The sequence below is a fragment of the Giraffa tippelskirchi genome, chromosome 2 (assembly GCF_054371585.1).
Source record: "Giraffa tippelskirchi isolate mGirTip1 chromosome 2, T2T-mGirTip1v1.2.pri, whole genome shotgun sequence".
Taxonomy (NCBI): domain Eukaryota; kingdom Metazoa; phylum Chordata; class Mammalia; order Artiodactyla; family Giraffidae; genus Giraffa; species Giraffa tippelskirchi.
This window is the reverse complement of record NC_137276.1, coordinates 94,261,798-94,280,905: the sequence shown is the minus strand read 5'-3', so window position 1 is coordinate 94,280,905 and position 19,108 is coordinate 94,261,798. Positions and strand designations below refer to the sequence as shown.

At 46.5% G+C, this 19,108-nt stretch overlaps 1 protein-coding gene and 1 long non-coding RNA gene across 4 annotated transcripts in view; one reads left to right on the top strand and one right to left on the bottom strand.

The window, feature by feature from the left end:
- The window catches only part of CLSTN2 (calsyntenin 2), a 704,297-nt gene that overhangs the window by 21,318 nt on the left and 663,871 nt on the right, over positions 1–19,108 (top strand). The gene's annotated exons all lie outside the window — the stretch shown is intronic.
- On the bottom strand, positions 10,464–16,825 carry LOC145539824 (uncharacterized). 3 transcript variants are annotated; one of them, XR_014077981.1, is made up of 4 exons: positions 16,354–16,825; positions 13,928–15,322; positions 12,490–12,645; positions 10,464–11,796 (listed from the first exon to the last, which is right to left on the bottom strand). It is a non-coding gene; the product is annotated as an uncharacterized LOC145539824 (long non-coding RNA). The 3 variants fall into 3 exon arrangements; XR_014077979.1 differs by having other exon boundaries at positions 16,449–16,753; XR_014077980.1 differs by lacking the exons at positions 10,464–11,796; positions 12,490–12,645 and having other exon boundaries at positions 13,243–15,322; positions 16,449–16,753.

Below are 19,108 nucleotides of genomic sequence, written 5' to 3'. Positions count from 1 at the left end.
CTTTATAGGTGAAGAAGCAGAGTCTCTGAAAACTCTCAATAAGTCCCTAAACTATGGTGTTTGGGTCTTAAGCTGGATCTGTGACTTCTGAGTCTCAGCTCTTAGTATCACTCAGCCTCCCACTTGGTGACACTCTCCATGTTTTGTTCTCTATTTATTGTGCATTCATCCCTTTCCCTGACTCCATTCTCTACTCACTGAGGGCAAAAGCATGTCTTCTCCTCTTACATCCCCCTGCTGTGCACTTGGGAGTCCCTCAGAAAATTGCACTGGGGCCAGGCAGAGAGGCAGTCATGACTTCCAGGAGGCCCCCTGGCGATCCTCTGTCTTATGAGCCCCACCAGCTGGCCACCGGTGGACTGAGTGCAGCAAAAGCATTGTTGTTTATGGTCTAGTCTTCAAAGGAAATTTTCTTCTCATTTATTGTTGAAGTATTGATTTTGAAATTGAAACACAGAAGGTCTACTAAAGGGATGTCCCATTTGGAATGCGCTCTCTTTTTTTTCCCGTTTTCAGGTTAAAGGCAATAACCAGGAAACAAATAGAAAGGAAACCCTCCAAAGAATTCGTGAATGGCTTTGACAGGTTAAAGCTGCTGGATAAATGTGGAATTTACATGACAAAAACCTGAGCACAATGCTGATTGTCAATCACCAGTAATAAGATTCCCTGAAAAGCTCAAGATCTTAATTAAAAAAAAAATCACTTAATTTATTTTTGTTGGTAAGTGTCCTTTTGCCTTAGGAACTTCTCGGGCTGGAATAGTACTTTTCGTAAACTTCACTTCACCAAGGCTGGGTCTGTTTCAGCCCTGACCCCGAAACACCAGCTCCTCTTCCTGGTTGAACAGGCTGTATGGAGAACAGAAGTCTTGGCTGAGGGACTTCCCTTGTGATCTAGTGTCTAGGACTCCACACTCCCAATGCAGGGGGCCCAGGTTCGATCCCTGGTCAGGGCACTAGATCCCACATGCTGCCACTAAAAGCTCCTTTGTGCCGCAACAAAGACCTGGTGCAGGCAAATAAATAAATATTAAAAAAAAAAAGTCTTGGGTGAATGTCGGATTGGAGAGACATAAGAAGATCTAAGAATTGATGCTTTTGAACTGTGGTATTGGAGAAGACTCTTGAGAGTCCCTTGGACTGCAAGGAGATCCAACCAGTCCATCCTAAAGGAGATCGGTCCTGGGTGTTCATTGGAAGGACTGATGTTGAAGCTGAAACTCCAATACTTTGGCCACCTGATGTGAAGAGTTGACTCATTTGAAAAGACCCTGATCCTGGGAAAGATTGAGGACAGGAGGAGAAGGGGACGACAGAGGATGAGATGGTTGGATGGCATCACCGACTCAATGGACATGGGTTTGAGTAGACTCCGGGAGTTGGTGATGGACAGGGAGGCCTGGCGTGCTGCGGTTCATGGGGTCGCAAAGAGTTGGACACGAGTGAGTGACTGAACTGAACTGAAGAAGATCTAAATTTTGATGGGGGAAACCAACAAGCTGAGAGATTAAAATAGTCAGTGATGATTCTGGGGAGAAGGGCAGCACAGACGTTGAAATAGACTGGAGAGTCAGGCTGGTGGAGGTGATGGGGGGAGGTGATGAGTGCTCTGAGCAGGAGGCCCTCCCTGCCTTGGAGCTGCCCAGCTCTCCAGCCTCATCTCTGGCCAGGGCCTGGTACTTTAAGGTCAGGGGTGGAACCAGGTATTTGCCCCTCCAGGCAAAGCTACTTCCTCCCCTGAAGGGTGTTGGAATGCTCTCGCCTCCTCCCCATGCACAGCCTCTATCCCAGACTTCCACAGAGGAGAGAGATCAAGTCTCCTCATTGGGGACTTTTCTGGGACACTTTGCCTTTCTCCCACAGTCATATCCTGGCTCTAGGAGTGAGAAGTGTTAGTCGCTCAGTCTGTCTGGCTCTTTGCGATCTGATGGACTGTAGCCCCCAGGCTCCTCTGTCCATGGATTTCTCCAGGCAAGAATACTGGAGTGGATAGCCATTCACTTTTCCGGGGGATCTTCCCCATCCAAGGATTGAACCCAGATCTCCTGAATTGCAGGCAGATTCTTTACCGTCTGAGCAGGGAAGCCTATGCTGATTCTAATCTGTACTCAAATAGAAGCTTGCTGTTTGTTTGTTTTGTTTTGTTTTAATTTGAAAATATGGATTTGCCTACCAGATAGTGAGGCCTATAAAGGACCACCACTCAACTCTTAATATATCCCTGTTCCCCAGTACCTGGTAACTGACAAACTGTTGACTGGGTGGGTGAGTGGACAAAGGAATGTGTGACTTGTTGATTCAATGAGATGCTTTGGTGTGGGGGCCTCTGAGAGTTCTGGAGAGGGCAAATGATGTCAGGGAAAGACCCAAAGTCAGCAGAGTGTGTGTGCTGTGTCAGACACAGCTGAGACCAGGCTACCTGCCATGGGTGCTATCTGAAGGCCTGGAGAGTACAGAAACCCCCTTTCTAGTGGTGAGCCTCACTGCCCTGGACTAGAGGGACTAGGCTGGCACGGGAAACATCCTCAGGCACTCAGGGTCTCAGGAACCCCATGGGAGACCATGTGTCAGACTCTTCAGAGTTATGGACTTTCTTTGTTTTTCTGATTCTTTTCTCCTGCTGAGTCACTGCCTGGGAGGGAGCTGCTGTCCACCTGCCGATGGGGAACCTGTGATTGATATTGATCTACACTACAGATGCAGCCAGGGCCATATGGAAATAGGGCTTAGCCAGAGTGCCCAGGCTGCTTGTGTTCCTTCTCAGGGAGCATCTGGGGCCAACTGTCACTCAGAAGGCTGGTCAGAGCAAATACCTGCCCCTGTCTGATTTGGAATCTGGATGCAGCATTGCCCCTGGACAGGACTGTGGCCTCTGGAACCCTTGCTGCATAATGATGTCTCCTGGGAGGCTGGGGGGTGGGGACTGTCAGTGAGGACTGAGAATGTTGCTGGTCCACTCTTGGGAGGGCTTATTGGCCACATGGGGTATTTGCCCCTTGTCCAGCACTTGTCTAGGAGGTGTGGAAGCAAGTGATGTGTGCTCACACCATCTTAGCTTTCTCTTTCTGCTGTCCCTGTTGTCCCTTCTTCTGGCTCAGTTATTACTTTTCTCCTTTGGCACAGTATGCATTTCTATACAAAAGACTGAAATCCACTGTAGAACGAGGTGGGGCAATCACCCCACCTAGATAAAATAATACACGTGAATTCTGCCCAAGTGGTCATGATGAACTTGAAGACATGATATATAATATATATATATAAAATGAATGTATACATATTTATATATACATAAATATAATAAAATATATAATAAAAATATATAAATTGTACATACACACACACTCTTAGGTCATAATTTACTTGATAGGCTGGGGAAATGGGCATTAGGAAAGGGAGATCCATTAAGAACCTGCAGAGATGCACACTTGGCAACTCTGTGCTCCTCCTAAGGGATCAGTATGTGTCCCCGTAGAGTCAGGATTAGACAATAATGTAACACAAACCCAACACATCTGGGAAAATAGATACTCCGTGGAGCATTGTGTCCTCATGCCATGTCTGCACAGGTATACCATGTCTCATCAATTCCAAGCTGACGATTGTTCTTTCCAATAGTAACATCTCTGAAATCAAGATGGGTCTTCGGATGGATGGTGTTGTAGATATGATGAAATGTGGTAAGTGACTGTGACATTCCTTTGCCTGTTTGCTGTCAGATCTGTCCTGTTGCTGGGCTCTGTAGGGAGGGCACCATGATCCCCAGTTGCCTTGCCAATTGCTTCTGCCTCGGGACAACCCATGGGAGACCATGGTGGAAGACTGGAGAACGTGGAGAAGGGAGAAGCCAGAGAGTTCTTCCCTCTGCTTATTGTCCTTGGCAGTCTCCCTGCTGCTGCACAGTTCCTGTCCCTGCCGATGGCCCCACCAAGATTCCAGGTTCTGTCATGTGGCTCCAGCCCCTGGGCTCTGGTGACCTTGCCACCTCTGTTTGCCCCTTCCAGACCTGAGTGGTAGTGGCTTCCTGTCTTGCCACTTGCTATTTAGTTTCTTTGTTCTCCGTCACTCAGGTAACTGATTCTCTGCATTAAATTTCCTCTTTTTGAATTATGTAGTCATTGGTTTCCTGGTTAGACCCTGACTGACACAAAGATGCAACATCACATGATTAACCATCAAGGAGCCATGATTACTCTTCCCCAGATCCCCACATTCTCCTGAACCTGGTCAAGTTCAGGTCACCAGGGGCCCCTCTGATGCCAATCTCAGAAGATACTTTGAGATCTACGGTATTTGGCAGTGTAGCATCCCTCTGTATTGAATCTCCCCTTTTCCCATGATTTAGAACATCCACCCCTCCTTCTCTTTGCCTCGTGAATTTCCTCAGTCTCCTGTGCTCAGTCATCTCTTTTGCAAGTCCTGTATTGTCAGGTTCTGCAAAGTCCAGGGTCATCCCTCTGCCCTTTACCTGCTCACACCTGTGGCTTAAGATGCACTCTCTCCACAGCATGGAACTGTCTCCCAAGCTGCAGACACAGAATTCCACTCTCCTCTAGCCAAAGCATGTGGCCTTCACATCCTTCAAAATCGAAGTGTTCTTGGCTGCACTCACCATCTTCACTCCTGACCCCATGCCAGCTCATCTTCCTGTGTTCACTGTCTTAAGGGATACAGCCTCATTCATTCTGGTATCTGTACGGGAATCATCAGGGGGTCACTGTGGACCCTTCTCTTCACTTTACCTCCTCAGTCCAGCTGCTTTCCAAACTCTATGTCTGGTGGTGAGTATAATTGTTTAACTAGCTATCTTGGACGTGGGTAGGTAACTTCTTTGATTTGTAGCATTTGCTGATATTCCCATAGTGGCTGTAATTGCAGGCTACCACTGTGACATCACTGAATGTGGACTTGGGAAGGGATGTGCACAGTCAGTTTTTGTGAGCTATTCTGAGCCAGCTCTGCAGCCACCCTCTTATCCCCATCTTCTCTGTCAGCCTCGTCAAGCCCCTGTTGATATGTCTTCCCTCATGCAGGCATCCTTCCCCAGATTGGAGCGTATCAACCCCCAACTAGAAAGCTTTGAGAGTTTCCCATGGCTTAGAAGAATATCAGAGGCAGAGTCTGCTTGGCCTTGATTCTGGAGGACATGGCCATCTCTCCACCCTTAGGTCTCCTCCCAGCCTTAACACTGACCTTGAACCCCCAAGGAGCCAGGATACACCTGCTGGCTCTCTTGACATTTTGCTTTCCTTTTCCTTACCGTCCATAATTTTACCTGTTTTGGGTGTTCAGCCATCTTAGAATATTTGCTTGGGCTATATGTGACAGTGACCATGGAAGAAGCCATGGGGTGAGTCAGTTTTGTACCTGGGGCTCTCAGATTTGTATAAGGGGCAGATCTCAGTGTGTCAATCATTTTAGGCACCTGCAAAGATGCTTATGAAATAAGTGACAGTTTAGAGGGTCACATCTTTGGGAAATTATTAAAGAAGTCTTAAAAACCTGAAGATTCTTTTGGATGTATTGGGTTGGCCAACCCAGTATATTACATTAGAGAAAACAGGTTCAAATACATAGCTATCCCTTTGCCCAATGGCTAACCCTTTCTTCTAGAAATAACACGAATTGGCTGAATATCTCCCTGGACTGGGCATTGGCAATATAGGGAAGAGCAGGACCTGGCTGACCCTCACAGACTCATGAGTGACCATGGAGTCCCAGTACTTCTGTCTTCTGTCCATTTAGAGGTGTCAGGGAAAGGCTTCTGGAATTGGTCTCAGCCAAGGGTAGTTAGTGCTTTGGTCTCATCTTTCTCTTTAAAAATGGAACCCAAATCTCCCCAACCTTACCACCCATCTCTTGTTTTTGTTGTTGCTCAGTCGTGTCCGACTCTTTGCAACACCACAGGGCTCTTGTTTTGTTGGCATTTTGATTAAATTAGATGACTCTGAAAAGCTGACTGCATAAGAACATGATATGACATTATTATTCATTTATGTCATCATGGGGTGTGTGTGTGTGTGTCCCTGCTCTCTCCGTCATTCCTGGATGTTATGGTCCAGTGGGTGGGAGAGACAGGAGGTATAAACAAAGGGAAAGACCCCACCTCTGCCTTTACATGGCTTACACTCAAAATGTGGATAGAAATGGAGTGCTAACAAAATAGAAAATGCAAGTAGGTGACAACATATGGTGTTCTTCGGTTGGTTCTCTAGGTTTCCTAAAAGGAAGGAACATGGATTCAAGTTCCAGAATGGCAATTTGCCTTAAAGACACATCTACATTTTCACAGATGGGAGGGTTAGAGAAATGCAATCTGGTTCTTATCCTTATAGTAGGGCTTGCTTTTTCAAGGAATAGGAGAGACTAGATGTGTCCTTGAATGTTATTTTCTTTTATAATTAAAAAAATACATTCTTCTTTTAGAAAATTAAGGAAAAGCATAAAAAATAGTAACAACATTTACAATTTTACATTCAAAGTTTAAAAATTACTGTATTTACCATCACTCAGAGATAATCCTCAAGGTATTTCTGAGATTTTTCTGTGCATATTTTTGCATAGTTTAATTCATATCATATATACCATTTATATCTTACATTTTTAACTTAATATTATCACATAAGCATTTTTCCAGGTTATTAAAAATGCCTCATAAACATTGCCTTTAATGGCTACATGGTGTTTCAATATGTGAGTATACCGTAATTTATTTGAGCAGTCATTTTGTCAGATATATTAGTGGTTTCTATTTTTGTTGTTGTTGTTTAAAATAATTCTGTAGTGAAAATTTTGTATCTCTTTTTGTGTCCTTAAGGTACAATTCTAGAAGAGGTATCCAAGGATAAGGACATATTAAGGTCCCTTATATATTTAGCCAAACTGCTTTCCAAGAGGGGCTTATGGTTTATCTTCCTATTTATATCACTTTATTTCCCTAGCCTCTATTATCATTTTCTTAACAGGTATAAAAACTACACATACTTCAAGTGTACAGTTTGATCAGTTTTGACATACATAGGCACCTATGAAGCCATCCCCACAACCAAGACAATGAACAAATCTATCGCTTTCAAAAGTTTCTTTTTGCCCCTGCAGAATTCTCCTCTGTTTGCCCTTCCCCACCTTGCTCCCACCCCATGTAAAATTGTAAATGTGTGCACGCATGCTAAGTCGCTTCAGTCGTGTCTGGCTCTGCAACGCTATGGACTATATAGCTCGCCAGGCTCTTATGTCCATGGAATTCTCCGGCAAGAATACTGGAGTGGGTAGCCATGCCCTCCTTCAGGGGATCTTCCCAATTCAGGGATTGAACCCATATCTTTTAATGTCTTCTGAATTGGCAGGCGGGTCTTTACCACTAGGGAAGCACCACCTGGGAAGCCCTCCCACCCCACAGACAACCACTATTCTGCTTCCTATCATTCTAGGTCCATTTATTTTATATAAATGGAATTATGCAAAATCTACTCTTCTTTTTGTCTGGCTGTTTTTTACTTGGCATAATGATTTTGAGATTCTTCTATTGTAGCATGTATTAATAGTTTATTACTTTTTATTGCTGAATAGTATTCCATTGTATGGGTAGACCAACATTAGTTTATCCATTCAACTGATGGACATCTGGGTTGTTTCCAAATAAAGCTGCTGTGAACATTCATATATCAGCTATTTGTGAACATATGTTTTGCCTTCTGTTGTGCACATACCTGGAAATGAAATAGATGAGTTGTATGGCAGTTACATGTTTAACTAATTGGTGTCTTTCATTAGTAGTAATTATCTCGTAGGGCAAAATGTTGATGCATTATAATGATGATAATGATAATACTTATGATTATAATTATTATTTGCTGTTGTCCAGTAACTAAGTCATGTCCGACTCTTTGTGACTCCATGGACTGTAGCCCCCAGTGGAAGGCTTCACCTTCACCTTCCATGGTGAAGGATACCTTGTCCTTCACCATCTCCTGGGAGTTTGCTCAAACTCATAACCTTTGAGTGGTGATGCCATCCATTCATCTCATCCCTTTTTTGTCCCCTTTTCCTCCTGCCTTCAATCTTTCCCAGCATCAGGCTCTTTTCCAGTGAGTCGGCTCTTTGCTTCAGGTGGCCAAGGTATTGGAGCTTTGGCTTCAGCATTTGTCCTTCCAATGAATATTCAGGATTCATTTCTTTTAGGATTGACTGGTTTGATCGTCTTGCTGTCCAAGGGGCTCTCAAGAGTCTTCTCCAGTATCACAATTTGAAAACATCAATTCCTTGGCACTCAGCCTTCTTTATGGTCCAACTGTCACATCCATACATGACTACTGGAAAAACCATAGCTTTTATTATATGAATCTTTGTCAGCAAAGTGATGTCTCTGCTTTTTAATGTGCTATCTAGGTTTGTCATAGCTTTTCTTCCAAGGAGCAAGCGTCTTCATATCATGGCTGCAATCACTGTCTGTAGTGATTTTGGAGCCCAAGGAAATAAAATCTGTCCCTGTTTTAACTGTCTCACTGAACACTGCACTTGTTCCCTGTCAAAGCTGAGGTCGAGGAGGAGTGGAAATGAGGAGGGAGACAGAGACCTCCTTCTTGTCACTCTTTTAGGTGTTCAGCAGAGAGTGACCACGGGGGATCCTCTGTGCACAAAGTGGTTTCTAAACCCCTGCTTCTCACACTGGGTCTGTAGCCCTGTCTCTGCTCATTATACCCCAGCCCCCTCCCCTTTTCCTCAGAAGAGTAGACTCATGTCCTTCTGCCTTTGATTGGCATGTTCTGCTTTGATTCAACTTTCTCCCTCTTTACAATACTTTGTGTGGAAACGACATAGTCCTCTACCAATCACATCATCTCCTTTCTCTCTTCTGCACTCACTACCCTTCCTAGTATTAAGGGGAGAGTAGAAGTGGTAGGTGAGGGACTGTGGAAGAAACTGCACTGCAGGAGTGACTGGGAATTCCATGAAGCCAGTCTGGTCTTTCCTGCTTGCCGTCCTTGGCTGGGAGAGACAAGATATTCAACAAAGAATTGTTGAACAAACGAATACATGAATTTGCATAAGGGGAAAACTAAGTGTCATCAGTGATCAGAGGACAGAATGATCAAGTCTACTTATTTGGGGCAATCAGAGAAGGTTTCTGGAAGCATATGGTACACAGAATGCAATACAAGATAAAATATGAAATGTTAGATTGTATGCTTCAGAAAGCATTAGTAGGGGTGGGGAATTGCACACGCCATGACATTGAAAGCTTATACATACATATGGGCTAGAATTATATCCATTTTTCTGGTGAGCCACCGAGACTTGGAGATTAGAGGAAACCTGCCCAAGGTCTCAGGAGAAGGCAATGGCACCCCACTCCAGTACTCTTGCCTGGAAAATCCCACGGACGAAGGAGCCTGGTGGTCAGCAGTCCATGGGGTCGCGAAGGGTTGGACACGACTGAACAACTTTACTTTCACTTTTCACTTTCATGCATTGGAGAAGGAAATGGCAACCCACTCCAGTATTCTTGCCTGGAGAATCCCAGGGACGGGGGAGCCTGGTGGGCTGCCATCTATGGGATCGCACAGAGTTGGACACGACTGAAGCGACTTAGCAGCAGCAGCAGCCCAAGGTCTCAGCTAATGTAAGTGAGTTGACAGTGCACACAGCCTTGAGGGGCTGGGGTGGGCCTTGAAACAGCAAGAGAAAGGGTGAGATTGTTTTCGTCCTTTAAGTGGTATGAGACACTTGCTCCTAGTCCACTGGTCCTGCAGACGTGAACCCTTGTCCTCTGCTGGCTGTGGCCAGAAGGGCCTGAAGGCCTCTTCTGCCCTTCCTCCCAGGAGCACAGTATGTAGTGAGGTATGGGCTGAGACTGTCCACTTTGCCCATTGTGGCAGCCCCAGGATGCCAACTCTTGCATGGCCTGTCTTGGGGCCTTGCACCCCAGCATCTCTGGGTTTGCTCATGAGCTGGGAAGATGGACAGAGATTGTCTCCATGCTCGTCTGTCCTCATCTTTCTCTGAGCCACCCGCCACGTTGATCCTAGAGAGAGAAGATCCTAGAGAGAATTTCTGATGCGTCTGATAAGGACTCCTGTTGAGTTCCATCTACTATTGTTTTAGGGTTTGTTTCTTTGGGAACTACAGTCATATCCAGAAGACCTTTGCTTTCTGCTTTGCATTCTGGCCTGTGGGAAGGAAACTGTCTGTGGTGCGTGAGTCTCTTGGCACAAGTTGTCAGGGAGCTCTTCCTGGACAGTGTCTTGGGCTGGGAACTGGAGCTGACTCACCCTTAAGAAGCCCGTCCCAGGCTGAATGCAGTGTTTGGCACATGGTAGCAGCTTAATGGCTATGGGAGTGAATAGTCTTGTATGCTGGCTTGGATGACATCACCAGGGCAGAGGTTCCCAAACTTTCTCAGTTCAGGACTTTTTTCCCACAGCACCCCCTGCGCAAAAAAACACCGACCAGTTCTGCTTATTAAATTGAATTGTCCCCCAAATTTAATAACTATTTATTCCCTAACAATTTAGTGCCTTCAAGGTGCCACACAACGTCTCAGGCCATAGACTCACACTGGACACTGCCATCCTCCTGTCTTGGTCCACATTGATTTTTACACAGTTTCTGCCTTTTATCACAATAATCCTGAAATTCATAGTTCACAAAGATGGCATCATGAAAGGAAGGCAGCCATCTAACGTTGAAACTGAAATGCCTCAAGCTGGTTGTTTGTGTGGCACCTGGCAGATGTCACACGTTTAGAAAAATCTAAAACATCCAGGGGCATCTCTGGGAGGTTGTGGTGGCTCCTCAGGGTGCCTTGGCACACGGTTTGGGAACCACAGCTGCAGCATCACTGTCCTCTCTCAGCTCACCCTGGTGTCGGGTGGATGCTAACAGTGTCCTTTGTCTCAGGGCTGGAGCCCTGCAGGAACTGCTCTCAAGTGCCTCCTGGTCTAAGGGGAGGAAGATCCTCATAGAGTCTAATCTGGACCAGTTCGGGGTCAGGGCAGTTGTTCTCCATGGCAGAGGAAGAGCCCGTTTCATCTAAGAAAGTGCATGATTACAGGACGAGAAAGGGTGGTGTGGGACATGGTGTTGAGCATGTGTTCCAACCGACCCGGAGAGCCAGAGAACGCTTGGGTGGAGGTGATATCTGAGCTTGGGCTCAAAGCAAGAGCTGGAGGAGGCATTCCAGGAGAAGGGGCTGCTGTCTTGAAGCAGACTATAGGGCAGAGCCAGCCAGAAGGAGCTCCAGGAGGGTGATGGGGTGGGGAGGGATGGTCTGCATTTCCTGGCCAGGATGCCGTCTGATGGGGAGTGAGACACAGGCTCATGCCTTGAAGGGCAGACTCCTGTGTCCTCTCCCCTGTCCTGCAGGCTGTGCGGCCCCAAACCTTTCCTGGGATGCTTTGTCTTCTCTCTTTCTTCCTTTTCTTTAAACAAACGAGAAAGCCATTTTAACAAACGTTAGAAACTGCTGTTTCCAGGAGGGTTGACTCCGCTTTACAGCCACACGTCTCTGGCTCATGGCAGCGGCCTCCCTTTTCTTCTCTCGGGAACGACCTGCTTTGTCCTTCAGAACCACGAGTTGACAAATGCCATCTGATGCTTCTCCTGGGCACCTCCATTCATCTTGATGGCAGGCTTCAGACGACACCACCATGGTGGATATTTTCTACTTTGAGACTTTCTTCAGTGATTTTGTTTTGCATGCTTCCACTTTTACTGACACCTTCTCTAGGTCTCTAGCAAGTTTACATGGTATCATTTAGTAAAGAATATATTCTTCTGCAATTTGGTTCAATGGCTGTTTAAAAGAATGAATAAAATGAATGAATGAAATGAGCTCTATCATTTGCTCAAGTTTGGTTCTGCAGGTGGGGCAATGATTGATCCTCTGACAATGACACTGTCTGAACCCACCTCTCTGCCTTTGTATCTGGGGCAGTACCTCTCTCAAACTTGTCTGTGACCTGGAAAAGAGGGGCATGTGGACTTGTGAGCGAGCCATGGGTCCTTTGCAGCTCTGAGCAGAAGCCAAGCTGATCTGCTTCTCCTCTCATCGGGTGTGGGAGCAGCTCCCATCACACCTGGGGCTGGGGCCTCTGCTTATGGTCTTGGGGCCTCTGCTTTGCTGAGTGCTGAGGAGGGAGGTGGGTGGGTACAGGGCAGTGCTTCATCCAGATTGGAGGCAGGGTGGCCTGTTCTGGTTTATGGTATCAAGACAGGGAGGCAAACACAGGCCTTTCTCAGGGCTGGCCCAGCCCTCTTGAACTAGGTAAGGCACCAGATTCCAGCTTTTTTCCATCAGGGACCTGCCTGCCCTCTGGCAGGGAGGGTAGAGCCCTCCCACAGTGTCCTGCTCCTTCCACATGCCGCCCCCGCGTCCCACTGAAGTCCCAGGATGCTCCTACGGTATTCTGCAGTGTGCCCTTCTCTTACTGCCTCTGTAAATCCCGTGTCCCGCTCATGCTGCTGCTCTCTTTCATAATCAACTTGCCTTGACCACCTGTTGGATGGTGGTATGATGGCTGACCCACTGAGCTGGCGTTCTGCTGTTTACTTCCTCTGGAAGGTGCTGGCACTTTATCTGCACTGGCTCCTCAGACCAGGAGCATGGACCAGGTAGTGGAAGGGTGCCCTGGGCTCTGACTTCCTGTGACCAAAAGACAGAGGGAGACCTGGACTCTGGGGGGCCAGCGTTGCCATCCGAGTCGGTCTTGGCTCTGGGTAGGGATGATATCGAATTCCAATCTTAGCCCTGCTGTGTCTGGGGGAACTGCGGCAGCCTCCTACTCAGGCCATAGCACTGTTATCCCCTCACAATCTCTAACCCCCTTTACCTCTGCAGCCATAAACTTTGTCCGCAAACCCACATCCCAGTGTGCCATTCTTTGTTTGCATCCCTTCAGCTGCTCTAATCATATCGAGGGTGGAGTCCAAGCTCCTTAACTGCATCTCTGGTCCTTTATGAAGTAGCCCCAGCCCAACACTGGACCCTGGGAGTGTCATTCCCACACATACACCATGACTGCTATTACCTCCTGCTCTGCTGACACTGTTTCCTCTGCCTGGGATGGCCGTTTGTCCCCTCCCCACTCACATAGCCTGCTAATTCCTATTCATCTATTCAGATTCACCAGGCAAGGGCTCACTCATTCTGGAAAGCCCTCCCAGGGTGCTGCAGCCCTCCCAGGGGCCTTCTCTCTGGGCTGGCACAGAACCCTGCAGTTCCTTGGAGCATGGACCACACTGAACTGTCATAGTTTATTAATTTGTCTAGATCTTACTAGAGCATGGGATCCTTGAATCAGTGACTACAGTCCTCAAAGGTATATGTGTGTTTGTTGATGGACTGAATGAGTGAAGGGAAGATGCCCAGAGTCAGGCATGTGGTTTGATTTTTGGGTGTCTGTTTGTGCTTGGGGCCTGCCAGAAGCAAAGGACTGAGAAAGGTTACTAGTTATAGTGAGATAGGGAGTCTGCCCCCAAGTCAGGTTCCCAGACTGTCCGCACTGAGAATCCAGAATATAAATCAGGAGAGGAGAATGTGAAGGGGCATGGATGTGTTTTAAGTACACTGAGGGTGGAGGAAGCCTGCAGCTCTTTAAGCTTCAGCCTGATAAATGCCACCATCCCTGGTAATGGCCTTGGCAGGGCTTGTTTCAGGCTGGTGCTCCTGAACACCTTCCCCTGATCATGGCGGCAGTCAGGGACTGGCTGGATTACCCAGGGATGTTGGATGAAGGGGATGGATTTCTGGAAGAGAAGAACAAGGACTACTCTTGAGGGATCTTGTGAGTGGGAGGCCTCCTGCCATTCCTCTCCCTTCTTCTGTGGCTGGTCCAACAACAACCTGCAAGATGGTCTTGTCTTTTGAAGCTTTGAAATCACACCCATTAAGATGTGGATAACTTTTCAGTTGGTTATGCCTCTACCTGAGCTCTTAGGTATTGAGGTCAGATCAGCTGTCAGCAGTGGCCACTGTCATCTTCCATCTGCATCACAACACCCAGGCGTCCAAGGAAAGACCACCAGAGAATGGTCGTGGCTGCCACCCACATGTGTCCTTCAGGAACAAGCCAAGGGAATTTGGCCCATGAGGCTCAAGGTGGCTACAGGACAAAACCTCATACATTCTCTGGAAGCCTAATTGTATTTCCTTTGTATAATTGTGTTTCCAAAACTGTGGATGCCTTTCCCTCTTCCCTCCTGCTTTAGGAAAAGCTGTTTTGTTATTAAAAGTGGCTGCCAATTTATTCTTTGCCTAAAAATGAGAACTCCCAGTTTTCCAGGAATATTATACTCCAATTGTGTTTTGGATATTTTGAAGTTGTAGCAAAGAGCTGTTTAAAAATGATGAAATCACTCCATGTTTTTACACATTGGACTAATATTAACATGTGAGAACACGCATGCAGTCACTATCTGTTTGTCAGATGGTCTGTTTGTCAAGTGGGCCTGCTCGTTCTGTGAAAGTGAAGAGAATCACATGAGATGATTCACACCTCTTAGGGCCCAGGGTCTCAATATTCTGGTTCTCTAGAAATGGAGTGAACACAGGGTGTTGGGTGTGCTGAAATGTTTTGTAACATAAAAGCCATACCATGTTACCCTTGGCAAGTTGTATAATCTCTTCTTCTGTAACGTGAGTAACAATAAGCCTAGTTTGTTGTGAAAATAAAATAATGATGTCTATATCTATATAGGTATCACACATATATACATATATCTGTATATATGTGTATATACATAAAGATATATACACACATATATCTGTATAGCAGCAAATGTTATTAAATATTTGGTATAATCAAAGTACTTAATGATTGATAATTTGGTTTAAAATAGATTGAGAAACATAAATGGGTCTCTCCACTTGGGTGGCATTGTATGCCTTCTTGAACATATGAAGTCTTTGAAGAATTTAGCACTCACATTGGAGGCCATGGGGACCAAAGAATTAACTGGAAGCCACAAAGTAAACTGGAGGTTAGCATTAACTTGAAATCCACACTTGTAAGAACTGGATTCCTTGGGATTATGGAATATTAGTTAATGAAATTCTGGGGATAACAGAGGGTTAATCTTCAAACTTGTTCTCTTCTGCAGTCCCTTTAGGATGTTACCAAAGTTTCAAGAAAAATAATCCATTGAGGACCCTTGGCATAAACATTATGATCCTCATGACCACAGTCTTCTGAGAGCTCCGTTAACTTATTTCTTTTCTCTTCTTCTTAAACGGAAGACAGAAGGTAACTTTTTTATGACTTTGTGTTCTGGTTAGTTTGGATCTTGAAGTATTCCAGAAACTCAATATGTGGAATATATGGCTGTATAAAGTCAGGGAAAAGTATAAAAAGAAATTAAATATATTTTAAGAAACTCCAATGAAAAATTATTGACCTTTTAATTCAAATTCATGTTGCTAAGTCTGTTCTCTAGCAGCAGCAAAAGACATAAACTCTTTTTATTTGTTCATAACTTTGAGCTATAAAAAAGATCATTATTAACATTTTTTTCTCATATGGTAGTATAGCCTTTAAGTTTAAGAGCTTGGAAAAGTAAGAACATGCAGAGTATTAAAGTCATCATGAAATTGTATAGAGCTTTGTATATACTGCTCTTTTTACTCCTTCAAACATGTTCTTATGCATTTTCTTATGTGAGACTCTCACAACCTGCCTGTGAGATGGGCAGGGAGGGTTTGTATATTCCCATTCGTCAGAGCTGGATACCAAGCCATGAGAGTTAAATGACTTGCCCAAGGTCACCTAACTAGTAAATGTCAGGGCCACTACCAAAAACAAGGGCTCCTGAGTTGTCAGTCACTGCCAAGTCCTGTCTATTCTGCCATCAGATAGCTCTTACTCCTTCTAGTCTCATTGTCCTAGCCTGGCCCAGTTATTAATTCTTGGGAAGGCTGCATCTTCCTCCTAGTTGAACTACATCCCAACCCACCCGATCTCTTGGTCATTTTCTTATTCTGTGGTAGACCTTGAGGGCCACCCCTGTGTTACAGCCAGATGTCTTTTGCAAGAGCATCTTCATCACCACTGGAGAATCTTCCTGGGCTTCCTGTTGCCCACCGCATAATCATATCCTCCTGCCCCCACCTGTCTTTCTGTCCTGCCTCTGCCTTCTCTGTTAGGCCTCTCAGCTGCAGCCTGCCTGAGTGATTGTCCTCACTTGGGTCCTGGCTGCTTCGCTCTCCTGTGGCATACGTGATGTACAGTCCACCTGCACCACCACGCTATGGATCTGTGCCTCTGGGCATAGAGGCAGATAAGACTTTCCCAAACAAACCATCATCCACTTGCCCCAGATTCAAGGATCTCTCCTCCCTTGATCTCTGTGTACTCACATTGTAGAATTGATTGACTGTCTCCTGCAATGCTGTAGGCTGGCTTTGTTCCCCTTATAGAGCAACTTGAAGGCAAGAACCTTGGTATAGATTACCTAAAGCATGGGATGCCAGCCTTTAAGTCAGACCAGGTCACTCAGTCCCTCTTCAGCCATGGGAATTTCAGGCAGTCATTGGGTCTTTACTGGAGTCATCTGCAGGGCTTCCATAAAAGGAGGTCTGTATCCCGCTCTGAGATCGTCCTGTAGGTTGGGCTGGAGTGTGGCCAGGGAGGGCATCAGGATCCTAAAAGGCCCTCAGATGACTCTGATGAGCAGCACGGGTTGAGAGTCACTGATTAACTCTGAGCAGATAGACTGGGGCTTCCCTGGTGGGTCAGATGGTAAAGAATCTGCCTACTACACAGGAGACCAGGGTTTAATCCCTGGGTTGGGAAAATCCCCCGGAGAAGGGAATGGCTACCCACTCCAGTATTCTTGCCTAGAGAATTCCATGGACAGAGGAGCCTGGCGGGCTACGGTTTGTGAGGTCACAAAGAGTCAGACATGACTGAGTCACACACACACACAGACACACACACACACACACAGACACAGACACAGACACAGACACACACACACACACACACACACACGGATAAAACACCTCTTGCCCAGAGTTCCTGGCATTGCAGGCAACTGCATGTGTAAAGCATCTGGCGTGAGGTGCTCTTTTTATGCTGCCGGTACATGGAGGTCATAACAACAATGATTCAACGTTGTAGACTCCACAGCACCTCACACCCTGGCCTGAACAAGGCGTGTGCTCAAAGCCCAGTTCTAAAGTATAAAATATGAGAACAGTGTGTGCTTTGTGACAGCAGTGTGATGTGTCAGTAACCTCTGGTGACCATTTTGGTGACAGCGCTTGTCGCAAGTGGCCTAGTGAGGCTCATCCTGAACACAGCTACACTTGGCCCCTGTTGGCTGCATCTGCAGGATTTGCACACAACCCTCTCCCTCCGAAAGCCGCAATCTTTCAGCAAGAGCTGAAATCTTGCAATCCTACTGGGCCGGCAGGAGTTTACAGGTTCTGATGCTGTGGTTTCTGAGGGGAATTGCGGCCTGTCTCTTTACCAAGTTGTGATGGGCCAGTGGCTGAGAGAGGATGCTCATTTTAGAAATAGTTCTTAAACATAATGATGGGAAAAAGCTTTCCGGAAAAGCTAAAAGAACAATGACAAGCTCCATCAAACCCCTGCCTCTTGCCCCATGTCAGATGCATCGCACAACATTATGGAGGGCCAGTGGTCTCTGTAAAAACCCTGGGCAGTCAACGGCTGCCTTTAATGGCAAATTTTTGCCTTGAGGACATCAATCAAGGGGAAGATTGTGGTTTAGAATTATCAGGCTTTCTTCCTGGCATGCATATGCTCTTCTCGGGGCTGAATAGCTATTAGTAGTCCTTCCTGAAGCCAGAGAAAAAGAATGACCACTGAAGATTTGGGCTCTTATTAAATGAAATGCTTATAGAATAAATACACCCCTGATTAGGAGGGGTGCTGAGGAGCCTCAGTACTCTGCAGGGCTTGAGAGGAATGAGATGAGAGGCCTCATAAAAGAGCAGTCAATTATTTTAAAGATGAGTTGGCATCTTTTAATTCCTCACCAGATAATGAAATATCTATTTGAGCCTGAGGCCATTGTATCATTTCTGGTGTGTTCAACAAAATTTATTCAACAGTCATTTATTGAGTGCTCCTCTGTGCCAGGCCCTGGGCTGGGGCCTGGAGACACTTAGAGGAATGAGCTACAGTTGCTGGCTGTGGAGAGATGACTGTCTCCTGGGGATGAAGAGCAGCACGGGGCTGCCTGGAGGAGGTTGTGGCCTCAGCCAGGCTTGAAGGAAGGGGAGGGGTTATACCCAGTGGGGAGTAAGAGGTCTCTGTCCTGGTGAGCTGGGCTCACCCAAGGACACAGCTGTGCCTTCACAGGCGGGCAGGTGCTCTGGGTTCTGAGCCCACCCATGGCTGCAGAGTGTAGACCTGGCCCACCGTTAGCCGCCTGGACAGGACTGAGCCTCCTCCATCACTGGGCAGTGGACCAGGAGGACAGGAGACACACATCCCAGCCCCAGCTCTGCTTCATGCCTGCTTATGACTTCAGTCAACGAGGCTCTAGTGTCACCATCACCATCTGTGCAGCCTCCGATCATCTCCTAATCGCTGACCTTGGGGGCTGAAGAGGGTCGGACACCTTCTGTGTCTGCAGGGGCTTCCTGGAGGAAAGGGCCTGATGTGCCCTGAGGGATGCAGGTGGTGCAGGTTGGAAGGTCCTCATTTATTGGGAGTCACGTGATTATGAGCATCTTTCCGAGGATTTGAGTTCCCCATAAGTTCTAAGTCTAGTGAGAGGAAAGAGTGCAGCCATGGATCCCAACTGTGGGCTGCATAGTCAGCTCTGTCAGTTGCTGACAGTGCCACCCAGCTCCTCCTCAGAGCCCAGCTTTCTCCTCAGTAAAATGAGGTCAATCTCAGTTACTGTAGGGTTTATGAAGATTTTATAAGACTATCAATGCAAGCCCTTAGCAGAAGGTCCCCCCCCCCGCCCCATTGCCATCTCTCAGTAAATTGTGGTTAGTAGCATCCATTATCCTGTGACAAATCCCATGGTGCAGGGGGTGCCTGATGGGGAATTTGGAGGTGATGATGGAGGTACCCCCAACTGCCTCTATCAGGGACAGTGTAAGGATTGTAGAACCACTGCTTTCTTCTGCC